This window comes from Cryptomeria japonica, chromosome 5, assembly GCF_030272615.1.
Source record: "Cryptomeria japonica chromosome 5, Sugi_1.0, whole genome shotgun sequence".
NCBI lineage: Eukaryota > Viridiplantae > Streptophyta > Pinopsida > Cupressales > Cupressaceae > Cryptomeria > Cryptomeria japonica.
Genome location: NC_081409.1, coordinates 805,899,040 through 805,918,067, shown reverse-complemented (window position 1 = coordinate 805,918,067; position 19,028 = coordinate 805,899,040). Strand labels below are relative to the sequence as shown.

Here is a 19,028-nt window from a genome sequence, read left to right as displayed (position 1 = left end):
GCTTAGGAACTGGTAACGCATATAAAAAACAAGAATTAAAGGACATTTCTTCACCATCCAAACTCAATTACAAATTAAATTCAGAAGCAGAACAGCAAATCCATAGCAGAGGAGACAAATTCCAGAAGGAGAAAACAAATTTCAGTGTTGCATATGCTAATCCAAAGAGCAGACCAGAGGTAAACTCCAGAACTTGTCCAATGAGGATGCGAATCAGATTCTCAACTTCATAGCAGATAGCAAGAGGAGAAAAGGTGAGGTGCGAGTTAGATGAAAAGGGGTTGGATCAAACTGTGAGCAAGGTGAAACAAAGATCAGATTTCTGATTGTGTTTGTTGAAGAGGAACAAATTCATTTTCCTTCAGACCTGAACCATTTTCAATCGGCAAAATAAGCATCATTTTCAGATTTGCACCTTCATTTCTAGGATTCTCCAATCTGAAAGTAACATATTCTAGATTTACAAACATGATTTCCAGAACTTTTGAGTTATTTTCCAGATTTGTGGAAGAATTCATGAAGCATTGTTATGAATTGCTGGTCATAATGAAATGTATTTCATCATCTTCCCCTGAAGGTTTGTTTAACTTTTTCAAACAGGATAAATTTAGAGTTTAAGATCATAAACTTTCACTCTTATCATTAAAAGTATATTGCACTTTATTCACCATCATAATACAAAATTTATTTTCATGTGATTGCAAGGGAGATAAATGAGATGAAGAGCTTTAAATAATGCAAAATTCAAAACATTCAAGATGACAAAATGAAGGATACAACTACAAACAATGGAGAGAAGATACCTCAACAACATGAAAAGATCAAGACATGCAAGGAGCTGATAGAAGAAGTCTCAACAATGCGAGGAAAAATAAGACATGTTCAAGAAAGCGATAACGAAGAACATTACAAATGGAGGATTCTACAACGACCTTGGATTTCCAAGACCAAGGTCAAGAACATCCAACATATCAAGAAGAAGATGGCAAATGATGAAGATGAAATATGAAAGAGGAGGAAGCTGAGTGTTAATTAAGAAGAACCCTACAAGTAGATGAAGATGATATCCAAGACATCATGAAGAATTACTATGAAGGTGGAGATGAAATGCACAATGAAGTCCATGGACAAGGAAATTGCAAAGAAGATAATTTTGGAAGAGTGAATCAAAGTTAGAGACTCATTTGATGGAGATATAGAGAATAATGATCAAGATAATGCAATTTGGGAATATGAACCATCACAATCAGTCAAAAAAAGTAGATAGAGTTGAGTATCAAGAACTTCTTTGTGATAAGGATTAAATTTACAAGATATCCATGTTGAGGTGGTGTCTACTCATCATCAACCAATCAAATAATTAAAGATCGTGTCTAGATTCATCGAACCTAACTCATCAACAAGTGGACATGTGGATGCATTGGACGAAGTATCATTATCTATTCCTTGTAAATTGTGCCATTGTGGCTATATGAAAATTATCATTGGTCCGTTCTCAAAAGGGCGTACATTCAAGAACTTGTAATTTTCCCATTGGATGGAATTGAATGTAAGGAGATGTTAGTTATAACTATGTCACTTTAAGATTTTATAGAATTATCCTGGTCATTGATTTAGAATCAATCTAGGCCCTTCATTTGTAATTAGGAGCACTATATGAGGCTTGCTCTTCTCATTTGTAAAGTTTAGTAGGATAGAGAAGTTAGAACTTGGAAGTAGAAGTAATAGTAGGAAGCGAAGATTAGAAATTGTTGTCATGACTATGATGAAATAAATACATAATTTTCATTGAAGAGATGGTGGATTTTTTGTGTATTGTTTCAACATTTTGCATGGTTTCTACTCTCAAAGTTTTAGTTAAAGTTCATTGATCGTAATGGAGAAATGTGAAGATGTTTGATGGAATTCCGATTCATGCAATTTTTAGTTTGTTGATTGCAAATTGCAGTGTATGGTTAGTCTGAACCTAATTTAGCACTAGTTCTATTGTGGATGTTCATTTGGATTACACCAATATTGGGTATTTGGATGAATGTTTATGATATGAAAATCTTTCGTTACCTTTGGAGATTGCATCAGTTTTGTGTAGTTGTTTCCTCATGACGAAGCAAAGCTTGATTTGTGGAATCCATCTATCAAAGCATCATCCATTATCATCATTGTCCTTAGGTTTAGATTAGATTCTCTAACCCTTAAACCTTTTGATTTTTATTTGAAGTTCAAGTTACTTTGGTATTCTTGTTCCAATGAAAGCGTAAGTCCCTTTGTGATAGCAACAAAATTACATCATTCATTGAGTTTATTCGTCATAAAGTCAAATTGTTCACATTGTAAACCTTAGGGTTGCCTTATTTGATCACATGGTTTAGCATATGATGTTTCCTTGTTGAAGCGGATAGAATACTTGGTATTTTATTCTGTGTTGGCGAGTATCACAAAACACGCAACAATAGTTACCACCACTCATGAACCACACCTCTAGGCGAAGTGTTTTACACTTGATTGCTTCTCCCAATTTTTGCAACCAAGCGCTAGTTGTAACCCCATTAAACCATCATAGGTGGGTATAATGATCTTTCTCAACCATTGTATATCCCTCATGGACTAATCACGATATCTTCTTCCCCAATGATAATCATTTCTTGTTTTCATGTTAAAATACTCCATGAATGACATGTCACGGAAGATGGCTAGGCTTAGAGCACTATGATCAGCATGATATATTGTCATCTCATCATCAGATCTAGGTGGTACTTGCACCTCTTCATCAAACAGGTCCTCTTCCTCTCTTTGCAAAAATTCGGTTCTAATTGTCTTAGTTGGTGGATTGACCAAAACTCCATCATTAGTTGAGTGACTTCCTTCAATACCATTGGGATTTGACCTTCCAACACTCCATAGTTGGTTCATTCCTCTCAAATCCTCACAATCTCTGCAATAAACTCCCTCATGGTGCACTAAAATTTTCCGGCAAGCTCTCTATTTTGAATTCTCATGCCTAATGACTTCCTGGATGTTGATTTCCTCATTTTTCACCTATAGTTTCTTCTTTCCTCTTTTCCATTCGTAAGTACCTGATTTCCCTCACTTTCTTGCATGAACCTGCATCACACACATCCACAAGCTAGTAGGAAAAAGTGGCTTTGATACCACTGTTACGCTTAGGGTTTCTTTTAGCTGATCAACCATTTTTCAAACTATAATTTCCAACAAATTTTCATAACAGTATTAATGCTGCAAATAATAGCATTCAAATTCCTCCAACTTCAAAAACAATTTTATTCCAAATAGAAATTTCAGTACAACCTTGATACAAATCAATTATTAAAAATCAATGGGCAGTTGGGATAGACCCATATTTGCTACAAATTTATAAATATTGTTACTAGGCAATATATGATACCTGCAAGTGATGTCCCTATGCTGTCCCAAGTGCCAAGCCTCCTCAAGCTCAGATCCAGATCTGCTCTGTGGCTGGTGTTTGTCTTGTTGGAGGTGTATGGGATCTGAATTCAATGGTTGGAGTCTATCTTCAAGTTGCTAGAGAGTTGAAGCATGAAACCCTTAGCCAATAGTACCCTAATCACCTCAACATTGTAGGATTGGATCTGATTTCACACTTAACATCGTCTATTGCAGATGATCAGCACCCTCCCCTTGATCTGAAATATGGCAATGATTCCCAAGGCCAGCTGGTGAAACTAGTGCACCCTACTTCAAACTGTTGCAGTTACCTAGCCTCCAATGTTATTCCTTATAAACCTACGAAAATTTGCCCAGCACACTTCATAATATTCTAACAGCAGCAAGGTAAGCTCAGGCAAGTAAATTGAGTTTCTTGACTGTAATCGCCCTATTTGCAGACCCACCAAATAGTGGACCACCTGTAGGACAGATCTGCTTCAAATTAGCAAGGATAATAAGGTTTGTAATTGCAGATTTGAGTGGCATATGATCAGAAAGGCTAGGGTTTGCATCTAAACCTTGCAAGTTATTGGGCTTTTCATCCCAGCAACCAGTTCAAGAAAACTCCCAAAATTGCAATCAATTTTTCCAGCCATTGGCACCCAACCTTCAAACTTATATAAATAGTAGAATGGGATATTGCGCTAGGGCCGAAAGAGGCCAACCTACTAAGAGAATATTTATTTTATTTATTTAATATAAGTTGGCCCAAAACTAGGCGCCAAAATTATGTTTCAAATATTTGATTTTATTTCATTATTATTATTATTTTAATGTATATTAAATTGGTGTTAAAAACACCTTTTTTTCTAATCAACTAAGTGGCACTTCTCTCACACACCATTTCCACTCAAATTCCCAACTTCCTCTCGCTCAGCCTTGTGGCTCCACTAATTCCCACCAGTGTGACCAACCCACTACAGTGGCATGGATTTATCATGTCCCCACAAACTCAGCGTTCTTATTAGACACTGAAGTCTGGATGTAATTTGGACCAAGGTGGAGACTTTATTAGTTTAATATCTACTTGCATTTTGACGATTTTTGTAGTTGATAATGACTCGGATATTAATTGTTATAATCCTAATTATTTTAATATCTATTCGTATTTTAATGACTTGTTCATTGTGATGATTATGACCATGTGTTAAGATTCTAATATCCACGATTTCTAATGTTACATTGCAATTAAATGATATGTTTACCTTTATGACTAACAATTATTGATGCTCTTTTGATCAACTGTGTGCAAGGAACTGTCAAAGAGACTCTCAATGCCTGACTAAAACTACCTATGTATTCATGTACATTGAATTATTTGAGCCTCATTCGGAGCTTTGACTAACAATAAACACTTCACATGTACTTGTGTTTGTTAGTAAGGAGCATGTATAGTCATTGAAACCAGAAAATTTTGTCATTTGTTACACCCATACCCCAGACATATATAAGGTAAACAAAATCAAGGGATTATATTTAACTCATAATTAGCTCAATAGTACGATTTAAATCCAAAATCAGGATAGTCAGGTAGTAGCTTAATGTGAGCTTAATTGCATAGGCCTAATTAAAATCATTAGCCTCTAACCTACTCTCCCTGCTAATCTTTAATACCATCAAATTAAAGACCCAATAAATTGAATATTTTATTTGAATATTAAAACCAGTGATAAAATAAAATATAAATATAAATAACAAAATAAATGTTAAGTGAAAGAGTCGATTTATCCCATCAGTTCAACACCAAACTCAGAATAGCTGTCTAAAGAAATCATAACAAAGGGAAAAGGCAAATAAATGAAAGGATGGGTGTCATGAAGGAGTGAGTTGCCTACCATGCCAGGAAAGATGGACAGAAATGGACACAGAGGAGGGAGAGGATAGCAGTCAGGCAAGACAGGAAGAAAGGAAGGCAAAGCAGCATGTCAAGAGGAGAGCTGAAAATATTTTTGGGGCGATCTGAGAGTCACAGTCCTTTGTAGGAAAATTCCTTGTTATTGGTGCATGTAGTAGCAAGGAGGCTGGGAAAGCACACTCAGATGCATTAGGACTTCTGCAGCGGCCTTCAACAAAAGGAGGAGCTTATAATCAAGTTTCCATCACCCAATATGTAGCCTCCATGATTGCTCTAGTTTTCTAGGTAGTTAGATATTAGAATGTAATGTCCCCTTCCTAATTTGCCCTAGAATTTGCCCTAAAATCATAATTGCAACATATTAGGGTTAGGGTTACATCATACCGAATAAAACTCTTTAATAATGTGATGCTGGGATTTTCAATCCTGCAATCACATCATGATATATATATATATATATATATATATATATATATGAAGCATTATGGTTAGGTAATATTGCAGACATCATTCGTGAATAAAGCTAGGGTTAGAGCAAGGAAATTATATATTCATCATTACACAGCAAATCTGATTTGTATGTGAATCTCAGTCATAGAAGATATGGAGTAAGGAGTCATGGTAAGGTTCCCTAAGACAGATGTTCTCCCTCCATGCAGTCCTCCACCACACATCCATGGCTAGAAATCCTTATGTTTATTAACAGTCCCTCAACGTAGGGGTTGGAAGGGAAATTGCAACAGGGTGCCCTTAGCCGTTCTCTCCCTTTCACTCTGTAATAGGGTGCCCTAATAGTTGTTCTCTCCCTATCTGCTAATATATTTTAATGCCTGAAGTGTTATTAAAGTAACATTTAATTTAATTGTAAAATATTAAAGTGTTACTTTAATATTTATTTTATGAGGATGTGTGCAAATCAAAAGGGCACCCAAGGGAGACATAAGTGAATATTTTAATATGTTTTATATTGCACATCTTTTATCCCACATTGCTCAAGTGAGTTGGGTCGTACCTTGGAGAAAGAATAAAAGGAAGCTTTTGTGGCTTCATTCAGCATGTTGAATATGAGAAGAAATTGATATGTGACTTGCAGATCCGTTCTTGGCATTAGAGGACGTCTATCCTCTCTTGTGACATTCTAGATGTCATTCCCTTGGGGTTTGGCCTTTGGAATCCATTGCTATCAGCTTCATTAACAGGCAGATTGGGTGCATCTCTAGCTACAAGAAGATGTGGTGTTTTTGCTCATACCTTCTTCACTTCTTGTCCAATGCTTATGCCATTCTGAAGGGATGATTTTATGAAGATATTGGACTGATTGAAGACTAATTAATACTGTAGCGCAGGCGCAGCACTAGTGCGGCACTATTCACTTTATTGTAGCACAGCACTATTCATGTTACTGTAGCAGCAAGATGGGAAGTCATTGTTGGAACATTATGTCAAAAATGTTGGAGTATTTAGTGAGTTGAAAAAATCTGCTATGTATTTGATTTTATTAATTCTGGAAATAATATCATATCAGCAGTAGTTCAATCTTCATGTTGCATATTATTGTAATTTCCTTCTAGTTCATGTTATGTGATTTCAAATCTATGCAAAGACTTCAAAACAAACAAACATTTCATTTCCGAAGCTATAAGGGGATTTAAACATTAAACGGAGAAATAAGGAGTTGGATGCAAACTGTTTGACTAAATTCCTATCAGCAGTTGGTTTAGTTTTTGGGCATTCTAGGGTGTCCATTACAACATGGCTGTTGCTATTCATAATCAGCCCAACTGTCTATGATAAATATCTCTTTCGTGGTAGGCGCATGTCATCTAAAGATTGTTGGTAATGTGTCTTATCGGTTGGACAATTCTCTTGATCCATTTATGAATTTCTGATATGACGTGAGTGCTGTTATTATATTCACTATGACATGATCGGGAGAATGACAAAGAATGTCGATGTACCTAGCCTGGGGAGGTTTGTGTGTGCATTGATACTATGCTTGACCAAAGGAGGGTTGCCGTGCGATAGGAATACCCCACATTAGCATTCTACAATGAGCACAATAAGCCAATCATTCATCGAAGATGGGATAAGTTCAACACTCCCTTGCACATGGCCACCTATGCATCGAACCCCACATGGTAAAAGCAAAGGCCTCCTGTTGGATTTACACCCATACAGGATGCTGAGGTGAAGGTAGGATTCTTTAGGGCCATCAAAAAGAGGTATGATCCTATATATGCCAGCATCATTCATAGTGAGTGGACAAAATTTGACACTCTTAGGGGTTATTCTAAGGTGGCCAAGATGGATATGGCAACTATAGCATAGGAGGACCCAATTTTGTGGTGAAATTGCCATGGACTGATTTCTTTGACTACCACTCTAGCCATTCAATTACTATCTCAATTTTCTAGTTCTTCAACTATTGAGAGGAACTAGTCAGCTTATAGCTTCATCCACTCTCTTAAGTGGAACAAACTTACCTTTAGGAGAGCAAAAAAGCTTGGGGTTGTAGATAGTGCTTTGTGTCTCATTTATTGCAAGACACTTTTGTACAAAAAGAGTCCAGCGACATGATGGGATGTAGGTCTAGAGGAGCTAGCACAGATTGATGAGCAACCTGTAGTTACAGAGGTAGGGCTGACTGGTATTAGTTTCGAGGACCTTGACCATGTGGAGCCCAGCAATTGTAGTTATGAAGTGTTTGACGATGATTAGAGGCTTCACTTCACTCCATTTTGTTATTTTGACATCATTACTCATTATAATCATCATAAATTTTGAATTCGACATTTTCATTGTTCAAACTTCAATGTTAAATTCTTAAATTTTCACTTCAAATTTAGTAGTATTAAGTATTTTTAATAATTGGCCAAAGTTTCATTTGTAAATTCAAAATTGTAATTCTTCTACATCTTTTTATAATTATTTTTTCAAATACAATTTGTATAACAGTGTGAACCCACACACCCCCCCCATGTCAAGATAACTATTCAATTATCTATAATCAGCAATCTCAAAATTAATGAGAAAAAACAAATTTTCAAGATTCATAGGGTAAATTCATTTATTTTCACTTTATTTATCTAAATGTAATAAAATCCGCTATTTTTCCCACTTTTAAATTTTTTCTATGCTTTTGGGTTCTTGGCATTTTCCCACTTTTTTCTCAATAATATCCCAAGAAATTGAAAATATTATCCTTTCGCATGCTGAAGAAATTCCCGAAAAAAATAATTGCTTCTATGGCACAAACAATGGTACCAAATACCAATACTATGTTCCCAAGAAATTATCAAATTTTTAACCCTCTTTTAGCTTATAATTTTCTGTTACGATTTCCAAATTCCTAAAAATATGAATTACACGAAATTGAAGAAACAACAACAGAATGTACATAAGTATAACATACAGAAGTATAATATTTATCTATTTTAACTTTATTATCCATTTATTTCTAGCTTTGAAAATAAAAGTAACTAAAAATTTATGTATAAGAAGCCAAGAGATACCTATTATGAAAAGAGTCATAAAAATAATTGTAATTTTTTTAAAAAATTATTTGTAATGGAAATCAAAATTAAGAATACTACTTCAATTTGCAAAACCTCATGGTGGTGTCAGGCTGTTGAGCTCATGCTCAAATTCTTTCAGTACTCACCTCCACCACTTTCACTACTTCAACTACTCATTTTACAAGACATGCAAATGGCCATCAATTTTACTCAAAAATCTAAATGTTAACTAATACTTTTGTTGCCATTGTAAGAAGCCTCTCGGCTTAATTACACAGACAAATTCATATTCTTTGTCACAATTTTTTTCCAAATTTTATCAACTTTCTAAAAGTTGCAAATTTTATCCTCATCAAAAACAAAGACAAACATTGTGAATTAGCTCCTACAAAAGTGGACCCACACCACTGTCTTCAACAATGTAGTTATGTTGATTGAGTGTGCTCAGAAGCTTGAACATAGAGAGGTCAGAAGAGACCCAACTTTGTTAAGGCAGGCACTGCGATGCAGGGTAGATGTGTATACCATGATGCAAGACAATCAAGGCAGGTCTGAGTCCAGTAAAGAAACCTGTAATTGCCATGACCTACAAACCAAGGGAAATCTGGAACAAAGAGCAAGTAGCAAGCACTAAAAACAGGTCATCAATAGGGGTCATAGACAATAGCAGGAACTTAAAACAAGGATAACAGTGTCCTAGGAGAAGATGAAAAAAGAATTAGCCACAAGTGGTTTGAAAAAGGCAGCTAAGATGTCTGGTTGGCACCTCGAAGCAAGACTACAAAAAGGAAACAAGGACAACACAGGGACAGCCACCTAGGACATAGCCACAACTTGCAAAAAAGCTGAATTTTGTACAGTGCAAACCTGTACTTGATTCAACAACAAAAATATTCTAATTTTTTATGAAATTTTGTGCCTGAAAAAATTATTATTTACATTAAAATTAACCAAAAAACTACATAGCACCATATACTCATAATAAAACTTCATTTTTCATGAAACAAAATAGCATCCTTGGGCAAACTTTAATCAATGGCAAAGTCTATACTGCTCCACAATCAATGGTTCAAAAACCTCTAAAATTGACCAAAATTGATGACAACCAAAGAGCGCCTCAAACTTAAAATCAAGAGAAATTGCCAAAAAAGAGGGCAGCAAAAAATAATCAATGAGGAACTAAAGGGATTTAATGGAAACATGTACAATTGAATTCATCCAAGGACCAGGTAGACACATAAAACCCACCCAAAGAGAACCTTCGCAATTCAGAAGTATAAAAATGTAACAAGTGAGAGATAAATAAAATACACAAATAATGGCTCTTAGGTTCTAGCTAGTGACGGATCTTCTCCAAAATATGGGCCTAGTCATTGAATCCTAAAATTCAAAAATGAGAAACATCTGATTTTTCCTACAATCAAACCATCATATGGAGTATTGCATGTGATTTAACGATCAATAAGAAATAATCAAAACTCTCTACTAACATACTTGCCTCCATTGTCTATCCAAAGGCATTTTATCTTCCCTTCAAGTTTAATATCCACAAGAGCTTTGAAATATTTGAATTTGAAGAATGCTTCTTCCTTGCTTGTGAAAAGAAATCATCGGGTGCTTGGCTCTTGAGGATTAGAGCTTTTACATGGGCCCACAGATGTTGCCCATATTTTTTCCTTTTTTCCTCTACCCTCCCATGTCGCTCCTTTGTCCTCTCTCATTGTTAATACTTAATATAATTTTCCTAGTTTCTCCCATCTTCAACTCACTCTCTTTCGTGCACAATTTTCATTCTCCTTTTTCAATTTCTTCATTTTTTTCATGTATACTTTTATCTTTTCTCAATGTACTAGCATACATCATTTTACCTTTTATTCTCCTTCATTTCACTTTACACTCTTTTAATTGTTTCCTACCTCTTCCTTGTCTCTTATTGTCCCAATTTATTCTTTGGCCATAGCATCTTAGATCAAATATGTTGGCCAAAATGCCAAGGGCAACTTCCTTGCTAGGATGAGTAGGTGCACACTTCTTAAAATAGCGGAAGAACAAATAGGGTGCTCAAGAGAGATGAACAACCAACAGAAGTACAAAAGAAGCAGCAAAGAAGCATGAAGGAGCACAAAGAGGCCCGGTGGCAAAAAGTTGGCAGCTACTCAAATGGGCAACAAGAGGTTGCCACTAAGACCCAAGAGGACACAACAAAGGGTGGCCCAAGGATTTGAACTGGGGTGTCCAATGTAATGCCCCCACAAAAATTAAAAAAATTAAAGCACCAAGTAAACAAATAATTAACTACAAAATGAAACATTGGGCAGCAATGGCTAAGAGTAAAGTCCTCCAAAATAATTAAATGTAGTGCTTATATTTAAAAGGGAAGGTATCTGTAATTTCATTAAGGAATAGTTAAGTATAAAAAACAGGAATTAAAATAATGTTTAAATTTGGCGAATGTCAAGGGGCTGTAATGTCCACTCGTTGGGATCACCTTAAACTTTGCCCTAAATTCATAAATCAAGAATGAAACAACAGCAAACATAGTTAGGGATATAATCTTCATTTAAAAATTAGATGAGATAAGCCTATTTTTCGAAAACCGCAATGAGATTGGACAACAATGTAGATATAACTCATGAAATACATCCAATTCTAGGGTTAGGATATGTATAAACTATAAACCAATATCAACAATTACATGGAAACTCAACCATAACGAGGGCTGGAAGACATGATGAGGTGCCCCAAGTATCCTTAACCTTATCCTCTCTGGCCTCGTGTGGTCCTTAACCGATGGTCCTCAACCATCATCATGAGGTGGCGTACCTAGTAAGGGCTTTACACCATTCCCCTCCATCATATCAACCTCTCATCTCTTATGATTAATTCCTTTCAACAATTGATCCATGTGGAGATAGTAGGGAAGCTATAATAAAGTGCCTGTGACCCAAATAAATCAATGCAAATACAAAGCCAAGGGAGAGCCAGAAAGAGGTGGAATGGTCTAAGTTTGCCAAAGAAGCAGAAGGACCAAAGCTTAGACCGATACTAATGGCACCTCCAATGATAAATAGTAGAAAGATATGGGTATAATTAAATGATCATTGATACTAATGGAACCTCCAATGATAATAGTAGAAAGATCTAGGTATAACGAAATGATCATTGATACCACCACCACCCCTACCCCTACCCTTCAACCAAAATCTAGTGAGTGGTAAACAAACCCACTGGAACTCCAGTTGTGTAGGGAGATATTGTCCTATGGAACCAACGGCAAGGACCAAGATTACTAGATGCTTGCAGCAACGTCAAAAAATGTATGATGATAGACAATATTTTTGATCTAGAGGATTTTACTTGTTGTCAGCAAGAATGTATTAAATGGTTGTATACGTCTTGCTTTTGGTGATTTGACACGGAAGTAAAAGAAAAAGTAAAAACACGCAAAAAGAGAAAATGGGAAAAAGATTCCAAGGTGAGAAAAAATTTAAAACGAAAAAAATGGAGAAAATTAAGATAAAATTTATTAAGTGTTAAAAGGGAGAAAAATTATAATAAAGATTTTTTGAGAAAAGGAAAAGCAAAAAAGCAAAAAAGCAAGGAAAAAAATATATAGTCAAGTGTCAAAAGTTAGTATCATTTCGCTTTGTCTTCAGACATGTGTCGTAGTTAAAACACTTTGTTGGTGAAGCGGCCAGCAAGGTTCAAATCCCTGCTGGGCCATTGAGCTCGCATGCCTTGTGCTTTTGCTAGGTTGTTCTGCTCGCAGGTTTGATCAAGTGAAGTGTGGGGATGAGGTCCCCCATTTGTGGCCTCACCGGTTCATAGCTCTGGGTTAAAAGCGTTTCACATGGAGCCGAAGGACATGTCGTGTCCACGTCACCAAAACATTAAATAGTTTACCAGGCATAGTTTTGCAAAAAAAAAAAGTATTATTTCATTTTAAAGTGAGAATGATTAAATATATAATGTAAATACTCATCGAGAGAAAAAATGTAAAACAAGACATTTATAAATTAAAAAATTGAGTCATTGTATCCTATCAAAAGCAAGACCAAGACCAAGAGTAAAATTGGAGAGAGTAACTAAGACGTTTTGCAAAGATTGGTGAAGAGTGCGAAATTGCTAAGGAAGGCAAACAAGTTCAGCAGATCATTAAAGAATATTATACTATATGGTCGATTGAAGGGATTTAGGGCATACGACGAAGGGAGTAGGCATCGAAAAACCATATAATACGAAAAAGAATAAATGGCTAACTTAGTTTGTAGGACAAGAAACCAACAAACTTTCTTCGAAAGTAGGTTGTATGGTGACATAAATAGACAAAGGCCAAAGTCATACAACAAAATCAATCACCCTGTAGTGTACGGCAACCTTCCATACGATGAAGTAAGAGAAATCACATGGCCCAATTGGAGAAAGGTCATGTATGGCAGTAGTCAACAGCCATACAACAAAGCAAAGAACATCGTATGAGAGGCATCCTATAGCTTAGAGCTTAGAAAGAGACCAAGTATTAGCAAGAGGTGAGGTCATACAAATTGGAGATGTCATACAACAAGATGCAAGTAGAAAACATATATAGCATTGGGAAGGAAGGACACGATGAGAAAGGCGATGCATCATATGGTACCATATGACCCAGCAATCATGAGGTGAAACCACAATATGATGAGGAAACCATACTGCAACAAGAAAAGTTACGAAACTTCTAGTCCGTATGATGAGAGTACAATTATGCAGACAGTGCACAAAAACAAGTTTTCTAAAGAAAAACTACAACAGGTACAAAGACAATTGATAAGTGTGCATTAATGTTTCTCGCACAAGTACCATAAATTTAAATCTAGGAAAGCAAACTCATCAATTTCACTCAAGAGTATGGATGCCAGTAGCAAAAAACATGTACAACATCGAGAAGGAAGGACACAATGAGAAAGTTGATGCATCATATTGTACCGTACGAACCAGCAATCATGAGGTGAAACCATAGTATGGATGGTGAGGAAACCATACTGCAATAGGAAAATTTACAAAAGTTCTAGGTTTTACAAGAGTACAATTATGCGAACAGTGCATAAGAACAAGTTTTCTAAAGAAGAAAACCTACAAGTGGTACGAAGACAGTTGAAAGGTGTGAATAATTATTTCTCACATTATTATAAATTTAAATCTAGGCAAGCAAACTCATCAATTTCACTCAAGAGTATGGATGCCAATAACAGTAAGGGAAACAGACTTTATAGGCCTCAAATCACAACAAGAACATAGGGAAGGCAAAGGGTGATATTATTGTTACAGCAAATTCAATTGTCTAGGAGAGCCTCACAAGAAGTGAGTGTCGTAGTTGTTGGCAAAATACACAAGATGATCATGTACTATAGATTGCACTTCATCATGCTTAGGTTGATAAAACAGCAGAACTTCTGCTTTTTATTTGAGGGACTTTGAACAGTACTTACAAGCAATGGTTGTGCGATAAAACAGGGTGACTTGCAAGTCCACCAAGATTACAAGGGATTCCAGTTTACCAGCACTTATAGACTCTCATATTTCACAAGTGTTCTACATACCCTCGATAGGGAGCTTAGAGGGGAAACCTATAGAAGTTATTTGTCAACATAAGGAGGCATTTATCATGCAAGTATGCAGATAGGATTTGACGTAGTAGGAAATTGATAGTATCTGGAGTCCAAGGAATAGAGGTCTTAAGAAGAATTTCCTTGCCACGGCCAAGTGGAGATGGGTGTTGGACCTTATAAAGTGCAATTTTACGAAAGCTAGCCAACCATCAGATATAGCATTTTGGATGACAAATTTTATGATAGGCTTGATTGTAGGAAAGGTCTACATCTGGGCAAGAGTGTTGTCAGAGAGGATACACAAATTCTTGTGCCTAAGACACAAAGCATTCTACATAAATCCAAGATGCCATTGAGTTGTCGGACGCCATACACATGCATGTACCCCCTAACACATAGGGAGATTGCAACTAGCAGGACAGTTGGATCCCACGTGGCTAATGACATTTTGTTGGAGCAATCTAGGGGTCCACGCAAGTGGTGAGGAGGTTGATCAACCGAGAGCAAAGCCACCAAGAAAGAGGAAACGAGAGCGGTTAGTGGAGAGTGGCAACTATGAGGCAATTGATTTAATATCATCCACAAAGGGGCAACCACTCCCGAGATTGCCACTCTTGAGCAGGTTGTCATAGCAACGAATGCCTACTCACAAGTTGAGGTGAAGGCAATCAAATCACTAGTGCAAACACCACTATGAGAGACTACATTATTGGCCATACCATCCAAAGTGGAGATATCAACAAGACCCACTGCCACGATGACAATCTCATCTTCGCCCAACATAAACCCGCCAATCACATTCTCACTTGTAGCTTGAGTATCACCATCATCTAAGGCATGAATAGTTCCAATTGCAGTACCATTGATCGTTGTAGCAATCAAGTGGCAGTGGCAGTAGCAAGAACGCATGGGAAAGTTGAGGGGAAGAAGATTGATGGTTGATTGGGTATGCTCGCGATACTAGCCGACACTCAACGACCACCATCACCGAGTCTCTTGGACAAGAACCTGGAACCCTTGGCACTTGAGGCAATTCAGCCAAGGGAACCAAAGTCAGTTGTACAGCCAAACGAGGCAGTTCCAAGAGTAGAGCCAAAGTTCGTGATTGTACATTCCTAGCTAGAGGGACCATTGCCAGAGGGGCCACCACCCGAGGGACTACAATTGGAGGATCCCAGAGAGCAGGTCACAAGAGATACCACACCTTTAGGACCACAATTTTGGTGTGATTTTTATGCACTCTCAACTCAGAATAAAATACCCAGAGATATCCTATTCTCTATTGATCAAAATCTTCTATGTGCTAAACAACTGAACTATGTTATCAAAAAGACGACTCCAAGGTTCCCAAATTCGTACAAATAGTCTCAATTGGTTCGTTGTGATATGCTTGTTATGGACAGCATGAAGAAATTTACAATCGAGCTGATATCAATACCTTCAATCCTTGGCAATATCACCAATTTTCAAGTATTTGAAGATGTCAGACATATACTTGATTTTTTGACAAACTCAAATGTCTTTGTTGCTCAAATCATCGACGAAGGAGAAACTAAAGAAACAAAATTTGATACAAAAGGGATAATGAACTTAAAGTCAAATACCATCCCCAAGGCTATGGTGCAACTAGAAAGAATTTTTGAAAATAAGTGCTCTTAAATACCAAAGTTACGAAGGAAGTGTAACACTGTGAATTTAGGAACGGATGAGCACATAAGAAATGTTTTAATAGGGAAGGTATGCACCTACGAAGAAAGAAAAGGGATCCTTAGAAACATGAGATAATTCCCTAACGTTAAAGCATGGGGATATGATGATTTAAACACTTATGACACTTCTCTCATCACACATACAATTCCACTTCAACTAGAAAGCAATCCTTTTAGACAAAGGCAAAGACCAGTCAATCCATTGTTGGAACCATTAATTTGCCAAGAAGTCAAAAAACTGCTATCCGCAAGAATCATTTTCCCAATAAGGCACTCCACGTGCGTCACCAATCTAGTGCTAGTAAGAAAGAAAAATGGCAAGATAATATTGTGTTGATTTTTGAAATCTTAACCGAGGAGAAGGATAACTATCCACTGTCGTCATTAGATGAAGTACTACAAATTGTCAATGGATCCCATATGATTTCCTTTTTGGATGGATATTTAGGATAAAATCAAGTGATGGTAGAACACAAAGATAGGCTGAAGACGGCCTTCACAACCAAGTGGGGAACATTCATTTATAGAAGAATGCCTTTTGGCTTAAATAATGCAGGAGCCACTTTCTAGAGAGCCATGGATATTGCTTTGCAAGACTTGATTGGAAAATGTATCATTATATACATGGACAAGCTCACAGTGTTTTCAAAGAAACGAGAAGACCATATCGAAGACCTGAGAAAAATATTCAAAAGATCCAGAAGAAATGGAATATTGTTAAACCCAAAAAAGTGCATGTTTGGCGTCACTGAAGGAAAACTCTTTGGCCACATGATCTCTGGAAAACGGAATATCAATTGAGCCTGATCATGCTGAGGCTATTTCAAGGATCGATCTTCCAGCAAGTCAAAAAGAGCTTAAATATTTTCTCGGCAAAATAATTTTTGCCGAGATAGTGAAACCAAAGAATGACATGATGAAGTTTGAAGATAGAATGGACACCTCCAATAAGGAAGGCATTCGAGGAGATGAAACAAGCAATCGCAGATGCTCCTGTGCTCATCAATCCTGACTACTCCAAATCATTCTACTTATATTATTTTGCCTCAGAGCACACATGTGCAGCGTTTCTCACTCAAACAACATAAGAGAGAGATGAGCATCCAATTGCCTTCATGAGTGCACCTTTGAAAGATGCAGAGCTAAGATACTCAAATGTTGAGAAACAAGCAATCGCAGATGCTCCTGTGCTCATCAATCCTAACTACTCCAAATCATTCTACTTATATTATTTTGCCTCAGAGCACACATGTGCAGCGTTTCTCACTCAAACAACATAAGAGAGAGATGAGCATCCAATTGCCTTCATGAGTGCACCTTTGAAAGATGCAGAGCTAAGATACTCAAACGTTGAGAAACAAGCATACACTTTGGTGAAAGCTATCAAGAAGTTCAGGCATTACATCCTGAGAAGTGAAGTGAATGCCATAGTTCGTGATGCAGCAATGAAAACACTCCTAATGCAAAATGAACTAGGAGAGAGAAGAGGAAAGTGGGTCGCCACTCTCAAGAATACAACATCGAGATACAACCAATGAAGCTAGTTCGTGGACAAGCCTTGACCCAAACAATTGTCACTGAAGGACTAGGACTGATACAACAGACCTACACATTGACTGATATCTCCTCATATGAATGGTACTATGACATTGTGTATTACTTGCTAAACCATAAGTGTCCTCCACATATGAATGTTGTGCAGAAAAGAGCTTTTAGAATGAGAAGTCAACGATATAAGCTCTAAGGATTAGTACTATACAAAAAGAACCATGAAGGAATATATTTAAGATGTGTTGGAAAAAATGAAGCTAAGCAGATTTGGAGCACTTTCATTCCAAATTCGGAACAGGTCAGGAAGGGAGTTTGGCAACAGCTCACTAGATCCTAAGGGCAGGATATTACTGGCCCACGATTTTTGAAGACACGTATGAGCATGTCAAAACTTGTCACACTTGCCAAGTAGCTACTTGTTGTGACCTTTTTCACACATCACCCCATTGACCTTCCTACTTTCTAGGGTTTTTGTTAGGGCATTGTGACCTTCCTGCATCGGCATTGCCAAAGTTTGTCAGTTTTGAATGGTCTGAAATCTGAAAGTCATGAGTCAGTTTGTGCAAGCTAAGTTAGAACAGAGTCTAGACGTCTTCAATGTGCCTAGAAATCCCGAAGGATGAAGATTGCAATTGAATTGGATCAATTGAGACAACTTTCTATTTTTAGAAAGTTTTGCTTTTCGCTTTTTCCTATTTTTTAGTTAGTTTCGTTTTTGGCATTTTGAGCACGATCCCCGAAGTGGATATTTTTAGAAAGTTTTTCCTATTTTTTTTGGGATGCTTGCTTTTTTCTATTTTTGGAAAGGGAATCTAGGGTTTGCACTATCAACACTAAGATGCACTAAAAACAATCGTCAAATTCCTCCAAAATCAAGTTTTGATCAAAAAGCCAATTTCCTAAATTTTAGGGATCATGAGGAATTCAATGGATGGATGAAGTATAGTTTTCAAATTTCAAGATGATCCAGCAAGAATTGCACTAGTTATGGAGATTCGAAGTTTTGATTTCGTGGTGCATGAAATTCATGAAGTCCGCCTTGGAGGTGATGAAAAATGGGTCATGAAGTTGACAAAGTCCACCCATTCATGGTGGAAGGTGCATGAAAGTGGTGAAGTCCGCATTCTTGGTGCTCAAACATGATAAACTCAGCCCTCAAGCAACGTGGCATGAAGTTAGTGAAGTCCGCCCAACTTGCCAGTCTATGGTTCCAAACTCAATGAAGTTTGCCCTCCTTGGTGCATAAATGTCATTAAGTCCGCTCCGAAAAAGACTTAGCTGAGTCATGGAAGCAAGGAAGTCCGCCCATGATGTGGTGCACAAAGCCAATGAACTCCACCCTTGATTG

At 37.0% G+C, this 19,028-nt stretch overlaps 1 protein-coding gene across 1 annotated transcript in view; it reads right to left on the bottom strand.

Moving 5' to 3' along the window:
• Positions 1-19,028, bottom strand: part of LOC131042165 (uncharacterized) — an 85,054-nt gene that overhangs the window by 7,867 nt on the left and 58,159 nt on the right. The window lies entirely within an intron of this gene.